Here is a 12,486-nt window from a genome sequence, read left to right as displayed (position 1 = left end):
CATGAAACAATGTTTTAATCACATGTTAAGGTTAACGACATCGAGTACAGTGTTCGATTCAAGTCTTGTTATATTTCAATCTGATCTTCGTAGAACAAGGCTATCCCCTGACATGTTGTATCGAGTACAGTGTTCGATTCTAGTCTTGATCACTTATTTTGTGTTCTGAACACATCAATCAATGTTCTGATCACATGTTGTATCGAGTACAGCGTTTGATTCTACTCTTCTTATGTTTCGCAAGTTTAAACATGTACAATAATGTTATCGCTGCACACGCTTGCCTTCGCGATGCAGGTTTAAACTTGTTCGATATAAAGCTATGCCTTGACATAAGAGGAGGTAGAGAAGGAGGAAGAGGAGAATGATAAGGTCTTAACAGCCTATGTATAGTCGTCATTGTTTAAGGATGACACCTGTCAAAAGAATTTTTCAAATTAGCCACCACCACATTTCAGCTAAAGAGGGTAGCAGGCTGCTCTGTTGATTAAGCACATAGAATTTCAATTTGCTCTCCACCGCATGCATAACAGCAACCGTTATCTTGCGCAGTAGCCTCTAAGCTAGCTTTCTTCATAAGAGTAGCCGCCATCTTGTGCGAGCACCCCCTAGGCTGTCTCATAAGGAGCTATGTATAGCCGCCATCTTGCGTCCGCCATCTTGCGCAAGCATCCTTAGGGGGCGTCTCTAGCCATCTTGTGCAAGGATCCTTAAGCCGCCTCATAAGAGCAACCACAATCTTGCGCAAGCATCCCAAGGACTCTCATATGAACCTATGTATAGCGATCATCTTACACAAGCATCTTTAAGGAGTCATGTATAGCCACCATCTTGTGCAATTAGCGTCGAGAGATGGCTGCTGTAGAATTTTTCTTTTTAAATTATCCGCCACCATTTTTCAACTAAAGAGTGTAGCACTGAGGTTTGCGATGTAAGATGGCGGATGACAACTGACAAAAAGCGCGTGAGTTTGTTTACTAAACAAGAGGACGTGGAATTTGCCGCCACCACAGTTCAAAAGGTATCTAGCTAAAGATTGCAGCACGGTGCTCTCTTGATTAAAGATGGCGGATGACAGCTAACAGAACTTTTCAAATTACCCGCTACTACAGAGAGCAGCACGGTGCTCTGTGTATTAAAGATGGCGGATGACAGCTGACGAAATTACCCGCATGATAGCAGCACAGTGCTCTATTGATTAAAGATGGCGGACGACAGCTGTCAAAAAGCACGTGGGTTTGTTTCCAAACAAGAGCACGTGGAATTTGCCGCCACCACATTTCAAAGGTATCTAGCTGAAGAGTACAGCACTGAGGTTTGTGATGCAAGATGGCGGATGACAGCTGTCAAAAAGCACGTGAGTTTGTAAAGCACGTGGAATTTGCCACCGGCACAAAGAGGGCAGCACGGTGCTCTCTGGCGGTTGACAGCTGTCAGAAAAACACGTGGGTTTGTTTCCAAACAAGAGCGCGTAGAATTTACCACCACCACAACATTTCAAAGGTAAGTAGCTAAAGTGGGCAGCACGGTGATTAAATATGGCGGATGACAGCTGTCAAAAAAGCATGTTGATTTGTTTCCAAACAAGTGCACGTGGAATTTGCCGCCACCACATTTCAACTAAATATTGCAGCACTGTTCTCTCTGGATTAAGGATGGCGGATGACAGCTGTCAGAAAAGCATATAGGTTTGTAAATCACGTGGAATTTACCACCACTACATTTCAAAGGTAAGTAGCTAAAGAGGGCAGCACGGTGCTTAAAGATGGCTGCTGTCAAAAAAGCATTTTTCAAATTGTCCGCCACCACATTTCAAAGGTATGTAGCTAAAGAGGGCAGCACTGCGCTCTATAGATTAAAGATGGCTGGTGACAGCTGTCAAAAAAATTCACGTGGCTTCGTTTATCTCACGCTAGTGAGGTTAAGTTGGTAGCACTAAGGTTTAGGCCCGCCAAGATGGCAGCACTGCCGATGACAGGTGACGAATTTGCGGCTACTGCTATAAAGAGGGCAGCACGGTGCTCTGTAGAGTAAAGATGGCGGATGACAGCTGTCAAAAAAGCACGTGGCTGTCAAAAAACACGTGGCTTTGTTTATCTTGCGCTAGTTAGGTTAAGTTGGCACTGCTGAGGTTTAGGCCCGTCAAGATGGCAGCACTGAGGTTAGCGATGCGTTGTTGTCTGTCCAAAAGCACGTGGCTGTCAAAAAACACGTGGATTTGTTTACCTCGCGCTAGTTAGGTTAAGTTGGTACTACTGAGGTTTAGGCCCGTCAAGATGGTAGTACTGAGGTTAGCGATGCGTTGTCTGTCAAAAAGCACGTGGCTGTCAAAAAACACGTGGCTTTGTTTACCTCGCGCTACTTACGTTAATTTGGTACCACTGAGATATAGGCCCGTGAAGATGGCAGCAGTGAGGTTAGCGATGCGTTGTTGTCGATGACAGCTGTCTAAATGCACGTGGCTTTGTTGACAAATTCAAATCTCGCGCCAAAATTCAAATTTCCTGCCAAAATTCAAATTTCCCGCGGTAGGCGGAGATGCCCCTGGGTGCCCTGAGGCGGAGGCGGCGGCAGAATCCCTGTATTATACTACTGCCATAGACGCCCAAGGGAGATCCGGTTTACTCTGCCTGCCATCTAGCGGACCTAGAGTAAAACGGAACGTCGAAATTGACGATCAGACAGCCAGATGGCGTCAAATCGAAATGTCTGCGCACGGTATCTGATGCCATACCATGACCATTATTATTATTATTATTATTATTATTATTATTATTATTATTATTATTATTATTATTACTGCACTACAATACTACTTAACTGTACTATTTTTCTAAATCCTACAGTACGCTAACAGGATGAACATTGCTGTTAATTACTGGAAACAGCGAATAACACACAAGAATTACACAATACCTAACTGCAATTAAGTCTGCCCTAATTAGAACAGCAGAATTATAGTAAGAAAGTTACTACAGATATCACGGAAACGGTACTGTACTACACAAATATTTCACAGTAATGGGATAAACACACTATTATCTAGTAAGATATTATAATACACTACAATAATTTTAAACTGCTTTGAGACTAAGTACGGATACTACAATACACTACAATAAATTTAAACTACGTTCAGACGTATTCTAAATACAACAGGTTATTACCAAGCACAAACACAAAGTTCGAAATTCGCAAAAGTACTCAAAATTATAGAAGAGGCACTCTAATTTCTAATATGTTTCTATACTACACTACAATAATGTTTAAACTACGTTCAGATGTATCCTAACTTATTACAAAGCACAAATAGAAGTGAAAATTCCAATTAGGCTAGATTAGATATTTGCAAATCTACCGGTAAGTACTCAAAGATTACCAACAAAGTTAAACACGCAGACAGATTATTATTAGTACTACTTTATCCTCCTATGCTCTAAGAGAAATTAAACTTGCCGTTTGCACAAAAACGCACACGAATATAACAGACAAGATACAATCTAATATACCGTATCTACAGTACAATTCTCAACGGAAATGTGGTTATGTGATAATTACAGATGGTGGATACTATTATTTTCTCTACTCGGCGACAAGGAGAATAAAAGTGACCTTAAGTACTGAAAAATATGAGTATGATTACAATAATGTCTGAAATGTATTTCTGACTAAACTACGCCGGAGACTTGAATTGCAATTATTGGAATGTAGGAACTTGATTATTAGCTAATTGCTCATAAATACTGAAATAACGAGGGTGTCAAATATAAATTACGGATACTTTAAATGCCTACTCAGAACTACAAATGATCGGAATACTAGAATCAGCTGATTTTTATTTATATTTTCTATATACACTACACCGTTTGTTAACGACTGTAGGCAACAATGCCAATATTTGAACACGAAGAGCGACAATAATCAATAACAATTGCTACTGTCAACTATTTCGCCAGTGAAATACTGTCTATTCTGTTGAAATCCTTTCTTTAAACAGACTTTACAACAGTATCGTGTTATTTAAAAGAGTTGTTACCTTCGTGATAGGAGGGACCATTGAAATGCTATTTGAAGTACCCTGCACTAATATTTTATAACCGCTGTCGAAGTTACGACTCTTTTTAATATCCCTTCAATGAAAGTATTTTGACAACAAACATATTGATATTTTAATAATACTATTAAAAAGAAAGAGATATTTCTTCTTTCACGCAGTCCGAAATTACAGGTTGTAATTGAGCGAACGCCTACGGAACTAGTCAGTGTGAAAACGGTAAATAAATACTTCTAATAGCAGATTAATACAAACAAACACTAAACACAATTATTTGTGGATCTAAATGTATCACACACACACAAAATTTGGCAAATTTCAACAATTATTAACTACTTCATCACTGGGATAACACAGAGCTCCTGGAACGGGCAACCCCTGGCTAGGGCATCTAACAATGGAACAACATAGTGTTGTATTTTATGCCCATATTGTTTAGTGATATCACATCAATATCTTGTGTGATGATCAAGAGGTCTAGTCTGTCGTATCTGGAATCGATGTCCCAGTTTAATTTGTCCACTTACTTTCCTCTAAGGGTGCAGTAACTACACGTGGTCGAGCCTCCGACTTATTGTCTTGTGGGAAGCCATGCATTCGAATAGGCAATGTGAATTCAGTACGTGCGGCATGAATTGGGAAGCGCCACTTCATGTTACAATGTATTTTGGCCTGTGTAATCGACTTTTCCCATGTGCCTGTTGTAAGCAGATCTCACCTATAATCAAGAAATTTCTATTTCTCGCTCTTCTTTTCTACAATATGTAGAAACACTCTGCGATGGGGAGACAGGCACAGAATTGGATGCTATCCAACAGTGTTATTATTCTACTAAAAGTAATCACTTTGTTCATGATCATTTGAAATAAAAGGAATATCATTCCTTCCTGTACATTGCAGCAGTATCCACTACGGTGCAATTCAGTGTCCTGTCATCTCGAATTTTGGCTCAAGCCTTGAATTTCATGACCTTTCTAGGTGTAGTATTCAAGGAAACCTTGTAAGAATATTTGAGACCATGATAGCTTGCACTTGGGTTCAAATTCAGGATATCAGTACATTGTAACAAAACGCTACTACCAAAGCCATATTCTTTGTCAGCTTTATGATATGTGTGACAGCCGTATATGTAGGAGGAATGAAAGTTTCATTGTTAGTTAAAGCGCCTTCATCTGCTTGTTATGTTTCATCTTTTCCAGTATTTCTTCAGGATAAGCAATTCCATGTTGTATACGGCCTCTGTTAGAGACAGCGATTAAGGCGTAGGCTGATGTAATACATGGTAGGAAGTATGAACTTCCTTGAATAAACCTACCATCCTATATGCAGGTCGGTTCTGTTTGACTGCACATCAAGGCTATGTAAATAACCACACTCTGATATAATAGAATGCTACACTGATATGATAAAAATGTTCAAATACAACATGTATATTTGCATGACACTAAATAACATTCATAAAAGATTAGCCATTGTTGAGCAGATCTTGCTGACCATCTGCAAAAAAATTTCTCAACATTATTAATATATACAACACTCACATTTTCTGAAACACCCTCAAGAATAAGGATTTTTTTACAAATCTTATTACTTGCCTGCCGCAAAGCGCAGATTTGTTGAACATAATTAAAACTCCAAAGCTTATGCCGTCTTTTAGGCAGAACAGAGTTATTAGGATTTCAACAAATACATTTGTGCAGGATTATAGAGCTTGTATTTCACCTTTTAGGCTGAAGCACTTCTTCTCATGCATTCCTTAAATGAGGTTTTCTATGAGCTCGTACGTTCCCACATCGTCAGAAGTTTCTTGCGCGTGATATCATAATTCGAGAGAACAGACGCAACACATCCTCATGATTAGTGAGAGCTTTTAAATTTTAGGTCTACACTCTGAATTTGACCTCAGATGATGTTTACCCTCAGGAATGTGATGTTCATGAGTAACGAGCTCTCTGCATCGAATATCAGTGAGTGGAATGCTCAGTAGCAATTCCTTTGTTTGAGAGTTTTAATGGAGGTGGCTGCTGAACTATTGGTCACGTGGTTTTAATTTGTTTCTGTAGATCGAGACCCGAGATGAGCTATGCAGATCGCAAAATGTGGATGGAGAAGCACTTCGTTTTAAGTGCAATGAGTGCGATGAAGTCCCAGCCGGGAATTCGGACCACTTGCGACATCCAACAAATAGAATCATGCAGACGGAGCACTTACGTTTAAATACAAGTGGGATGACAAACGAGTGCTCGGTATGTCATAAAAAGTTCCGGAATTCGTTGTCTTTAACGAACTACATCCAGTCTCACACTGTCGGTTTATCGGAACAAATGCGCTCTTATACAGACGAGAAACAACAAACGTGCGATGTCTGTGGCAAGTCATTCAGCAAGAAAATCCATTTAACACGTCACTTGAAGATTCACACAGGTGACAAGTCAAGCTTGTGTAATATCTGTAGTAAGCAGTTCACCGAACGCAGTGCGCTCTCGAAACATATGCGGACTCACACAAGTGAGAAGCCATTTTTCTGTAATGTTTGTGCCAAATCTTTCAAACACAAAGTCGGTCTAACAGATCATCTGCGCACCCATACAGGCGAGAGACCAACCTGTTGCAAAGTTTGTGGCAAGTCGTTCACGAGCAAAAAGAACATGTCGTATCACATGAGAACTCACACGGGTGTGAAGCCGCACAAATGCAATATCTGTAGGAAGCTCTTCATCAGTAAAAGTGCAGTCTTGACGCACATGCGTACTCACACAGGCGAGAAGCCATATTCCTGCAGTGTCTGCGGCAAATCCTTCAATCAGAATGGCGATCTCTCTGTTCATATTCGCACTCACACCGGCGAAAAGCCATACAAGTGCAATGTCTGTGGCAAATGTTTCAGCAAGAAGGACCATGTGGCTCGTCACATGAGGACTCACACGGGAGAGTAATCTTACTGCGGCAATGTCTGTGAGAAGTCATTCTGTAGGAAATGCAACCATGCAGGTCACATGCGGAATCATACGGGCGTGAAGCGTCTTCCAGAAATGCAACCTGGTAGCTCCGCAACGGACACAAAGAGGCGAGTAGCCACATCTTTTGCATTACCTATATTAAACACTTCTTCGGGAGAATCGCAGTCTTGACATGGGGACGCATTACAGACAAGAACCCGTCCTGCTGAAACGTCTCTGGCAAATCTTCAGCCTGAAATACAATCTAACAGTTCTGATCCGATCGTACTCTCGTGTGAAGGCACACGAGTGCTCAGTAATGCGATGGAGTGCTCAGAGAATCACGTAACTTAACCATGAACATATGAACCACATTGGATAGATGCCGCCCTTCTCCGTGTCTATAGGCAAATCGTTCGCACGCAGCACCACGCTGTCGCTGCACACGGGGTAGAAGACGCCCGAGCGTCACGTCACGCCGTGATGAAGCTGGACGTGATTTAATAATAATGCTATTTTCTTTTACGTCTCGCTAAATACTGCGTGGGCGTTCGGAGTTAGACAAGACATTCTCCAATTCTGGAGATGTAACCAGGCAGGTGCGATCGCGCACAGGAGGTGGTAATTATTTCTTCAGCCGGAAAGGCATCTTCTCGGTACACCTCATGATGTACACCGGACAGCCGTCCATCCCTTTGTGCCAGTTTCTCTGAGGTAGATTTTTCAGATAACATAAAGTAATGAGTTATCTGCCCATTAATCACGGATATACGACACCCGTTGGTCCTCAGCCATGGACGACCCCTTTTCTGTTTCGGACCTCAGTAGGAATGTGCTCAGCAACATTGAATGAGGGGCCGTCCAAATGCGAGAATAAGAGACGCAGATGAATCATATGACAATGACAAGTGGTAAAAGACTAGAAGCGCAGGAAATAATATGCGAACGTTTGAGTAAACAATTCAAGGGAATAAATAACTGCCATACGAAGTCATAATAGGGTATGCAATTGAAGGTACTGTATTGTGCGGAAAACTGAGCACACCTGTGCTCCCTTTACTACATGTCGCTTGTGTGTTCTTTTAATGATGAGTAGACCAGTACCTCAAAGCTGTACCTGCTCCCTCGGCTTAACTACGATAATATTGTGTCTATCAACCTGTTCTGAATGCAAACTGAAATTTCAACTTCAGGGCTCGTAGCTATTGATGAAGATCACGTAGTTCTCCAGGAGGCGTCTGTAAGTAAGGACTCGTACCTCGACAACTGTAGTATACTCGCGCTTAAGTGGCAAAGAATTTTCCACTCACTTTTCTCTATTGAAACCACAAATAAGTCACTAAAATCTCTTATATCTCAACTTCGCAAGTGCTGAAGAGACATACCGAGTACTGAACCCTTTTTGTCATGTCAAAATGATGTTTGCCTGTTCCAGGTCTTCAGCACGAATTGTTAACTCTCAAGTCTCCAGACATGATTATCATGTATCATGTAAGCCCTCTTTACATAAATTAAAAGCTTACACAAACTATGTTTATTCAATCAAAAACAATGAAATATGATGGCGGGTGTGTTTTACAAATATAGCCATGAACAGTGGCCTGCGGTCAATGATATTAATATAACGCTGCGGCTGGACGATTTCAGTATGAATTTCATATCCACCACAAAAAAGGTCTGAAGGGCTATTTACAGAAACCCACTTTGTGGTTAACTAGAAAACAAAAACATGAGATGCAATATGCTCAGCTCCATAAACAACTGTGCATTATGCTTCCGATTTCTCCAACATCTAAATATCAGGAAGTGATCACACCGTTTTTTAATTTAGGCTGTCCGCTAACTGACCATCAGCATAGGACAAATTACCTGGGCCCTCATTTGAATCTGAGTAACCTCCAATTCGCATCAATGAGCTATCATGGTCATCTGATAAAATTAATATTTAAGATTAAGGAAACATGCCTGATGAGCAAAGTGAGCCCTCATTGAATTTAATTGAACGTGGCTGATGATCAAAGTGACCGTTCACTGAAGTTAATTGAACGTGCCTGATGAGCAAAGTGACCCACCAAAACAAGAGGACTTAAAGTGCCAGTGAATTAATAGCATAATATTACACAACGTAAAATAGTAGTATTTGTATTAAATGAATGAATTCATTTCATGAACCAGAACAACAGGTTGAAGTCGGTGATTGATGCAAACTCTTGAAAACCTGTGAAAAGAAATCCTGTTATTTTGTTAGAACGTTCAATCAAACCCCAAAATTAACTTGACTCACGGGTAACCCTTAAGTATTATTGGACACAGATTTCAACAACATCCACTTATATTGTGCTACTAAAACATAAACATGGAAAATATTATAACTCCTCTATGAAAAGCATGGCCATGATCATGGGTACCCCATGGACTAATGGCAGAGTGCTACTACAGCTTATGGAATATCATGTGGTGCCAACTCTTTGTGTCAAACTAGAATAGTCACCTCTCCTCTAGGAGCAGTTGGTTGGCTACATCATTTCACGATCCAAGCATGGTCGAGCAATCCCAAGAGTCCCTTCCATGCACTTCAACCACCATCCTACGTTTGCACTGGAGGACGCGCCATCGACAATCCTTAACACCTAGCTGTACTACGAACATATGAAGAAACGGGAATGTTAAATATCTAAGGACATACTTCTGACACCAAAGTAATTATTTTAATGCTCAGTGGGAATATGAACTATGACTGTGTCATAGAAACATCGAAACTGGAATACAAAGTCAGAGTTTCACAACTGTTACTGAGAATCTACTCTATCATTGCCTAAGTAATAGAATTGAAGTTCAAATATCTCCCCATAAATTTTAACATCAATAATGTTGTAACACGTCCTTCTACATTCGAACAGGGCCCGCCTCATATAAATGTGAACACCTGTAATCTCCTTAAACAGGTTTATACCTGCCGCTTTCCACAGGCTTACAGGTGAGCAAACAAATCTCGCCACAGACAGCCTTTTAGTACAGCACAAATCTACATCCAAATCCTTGTACTATAAGACAGATTATTGTTCAACATTATTGCCATCACGAATGAACTCGAGTCCAATGGGATCTGTGGAATATGATGTGCATTTCACTGGTATTAATGGAGTTATCAGATGAACAAAGGATCTGCCTGGATGTAGGATCCTACTCAATGTTCAAACCATGGACCTCACCATATGTCAAAACATTCTGTCCTGACGACTTTCCCTCTGGCAGTTCTACAATGAAACCTCGGCATTGTCTACACTATTACCTCTGGAATATCTACTAGGAATATGTCTCACTGAGTTGCATGGTTTCATAACTACAGGGACAAATAGAACATGTCTACCACCGACAGTTGTGGACAGTCACGAATTTTGTCACTTCATTTGGAAATACAATACTCCAGACGCATGTGTCACTGACTTCAACATCATCCCCAAACCTCATTAGACCGAGCCCCGTGCTATTACCTCCTAGCAAATTTATCGCAGACTGACCTTTCACAAAACAAAGCATACCACACGGATAGTAACTGTTACTCATTCCATTACTTATTACGATTATTATAATTATTTCAAAATGTTGATGATGCTTGTTGTTTTAAGAAGCCTAACATCGAAGGTCATCGGCCCATTTCAAAATGTTGTGCCCATGTAGGGAGCATGATGGTTCTTATTATGTAGATGAGTATGCTTTCTTCTCTTTCCAGATTCTATTCTTCCCTCGCTGTGTGTTTCATCTGTTCTTCCATCCATGCAGTGGTGTTCTCATCTTGCGCTTTTAGCAAAATGATGTTTGTTCACCAATGTTCTAAAGCTAATCCTGTCCAATATAATTCCTTCTGGTATGCTGACTTCTTGAAGGTCTTTTTCAATATTGATTATCCAGTTATTCTTGACTTTTAGTGAGGAGACATAATTAAATATCTTTGGTGAGTCATCATCCTTTCTTTGAATTTGGTCATCAAATTTCAATTGCCTTTTTCCAATTGTCTGATATTTTTTCAGGATGTTGGTATAATTCTGGAGGCCTTATATTCATCCACAATCCTTCTCTGCTTACTTGGAAAAAGATTTCCCTGGGGACTTCTCTTTCTTGTTTTTCAATAACTTTAGATAGTGATCTTTCTCCAATGATCAAGGTTTCTGACGTGTGTAATGCTTCAGGCTTAATTACGGTGGTATGTTATAATTTGCATTCCGAGATTGATTTTTTGCTGTACCTTTTCCATGCGATTGTATGGCCTACTTGTAATGTAAAAATATCTCTCTGTTTGCTTCATGATTTAATGCAGATGTTGGATGATTTCTCCAAGTATTTGAAATTATTTACCTGAAGAATGTTGCCAAACTTAGTTACCAGATATTGTTTGTGTGAACATCAAGTAGATTCTTCCATGTATCAGGTTTTCTTATATGAGATTTGGATTCGTTTTAGATGCAGTTGCATGAAGTTTTTCCAGGGACTGAATTCATTCGTGCCTATTGTTTGATAGAATAACGAGACCATCTGCAAAGACCAAACATTTGATATTAATTTTGTCATTAACCAGCATGCAAGAAAATGTCTTGAGGCAACATCTATTGCTAAATACTTTCATTATAGTGCTGAGATAGGTTAAAATTGAACTCTTGCCGGTCTTACACTTACTAGTGTGAAGGAATCAATTATTATTATGATTGTTATTAGTATGAGATAATTATTGTAAAAATTAATTGTTTTATTGATGTAGCCATACACCAAATAAGTTTATAAATAATAATCTGCCTATTTATAAAAGTGGATGTATATATGTATATGTGTAAATGACACATCTCCTCGTAAACCACGGGAGTAATTTCAATCAAATTTTGTACACTTATTATTTGCTATCGGGTTACGAGCACCTTTGGGTTTAAGCCATCTCTATCCCCCTATAGGGTGGGGGTTAGGGGATCTGATATAAAAGTAATCGAAAATAGTGTCAAATCCACAGTTATCGGGGTCGCTGAGGTGAATTGTAAGACTAATAATTTTTTAAATCCCAAGTTCAGCCCCTTTTTGGTAGGGGCGGGGGGAATGAGTTATAAAAATAATCAAAAGTAGTGTCGAATTCATAGTTTTCGGGTTTGCTGAGATGAACAGTAATATTCCGAATTTTTTAAAGTCAAAGTTCAGTCCTCTTTGCGGTGGGAGGGGGCGTGGGGGGAGTGAGATATGAAAGTGATCGAAAATAGTATCCAATCCATAGTTTTGGGGTTGCTGAGATGAATAGTACCACTCCGAATTTCTTGAAGTCAAAGTTCAGCCCCCTTTGCGGATGGGGGCGCGGGGGAATGAGATACAAAGATAATCCATAGTATCGAATCCATAGTTTTCTAGGTCTCTGAGATGATAATACTCCAGATCCTTCTAAAGTCCATGTTCAGCCCACTTTCCGGTGGAGGCGAGGGCGAGTAAGATATAAATGTTCAGGCCCCTTTGGCATAT

The sequence above is a fragment of the Anabrus simplex genome, chromosome 10, assembly GCF_040414725.1.
Source record: "Anabrus simplex isolate iqAnaSimp1 chromosome 10, ASM4041472v1, whole genome shotgun sequence".
In the NCBI taxonomy this organism is placed as follows: Eukaryota; Metazoa; Arthropoda; class Insecta; order Orthoptera; family Tettigoniidae; genus Anabrus; species Anabrus simplex.
Note: the sequence above shows the minus strand (reverse complement) of the source record.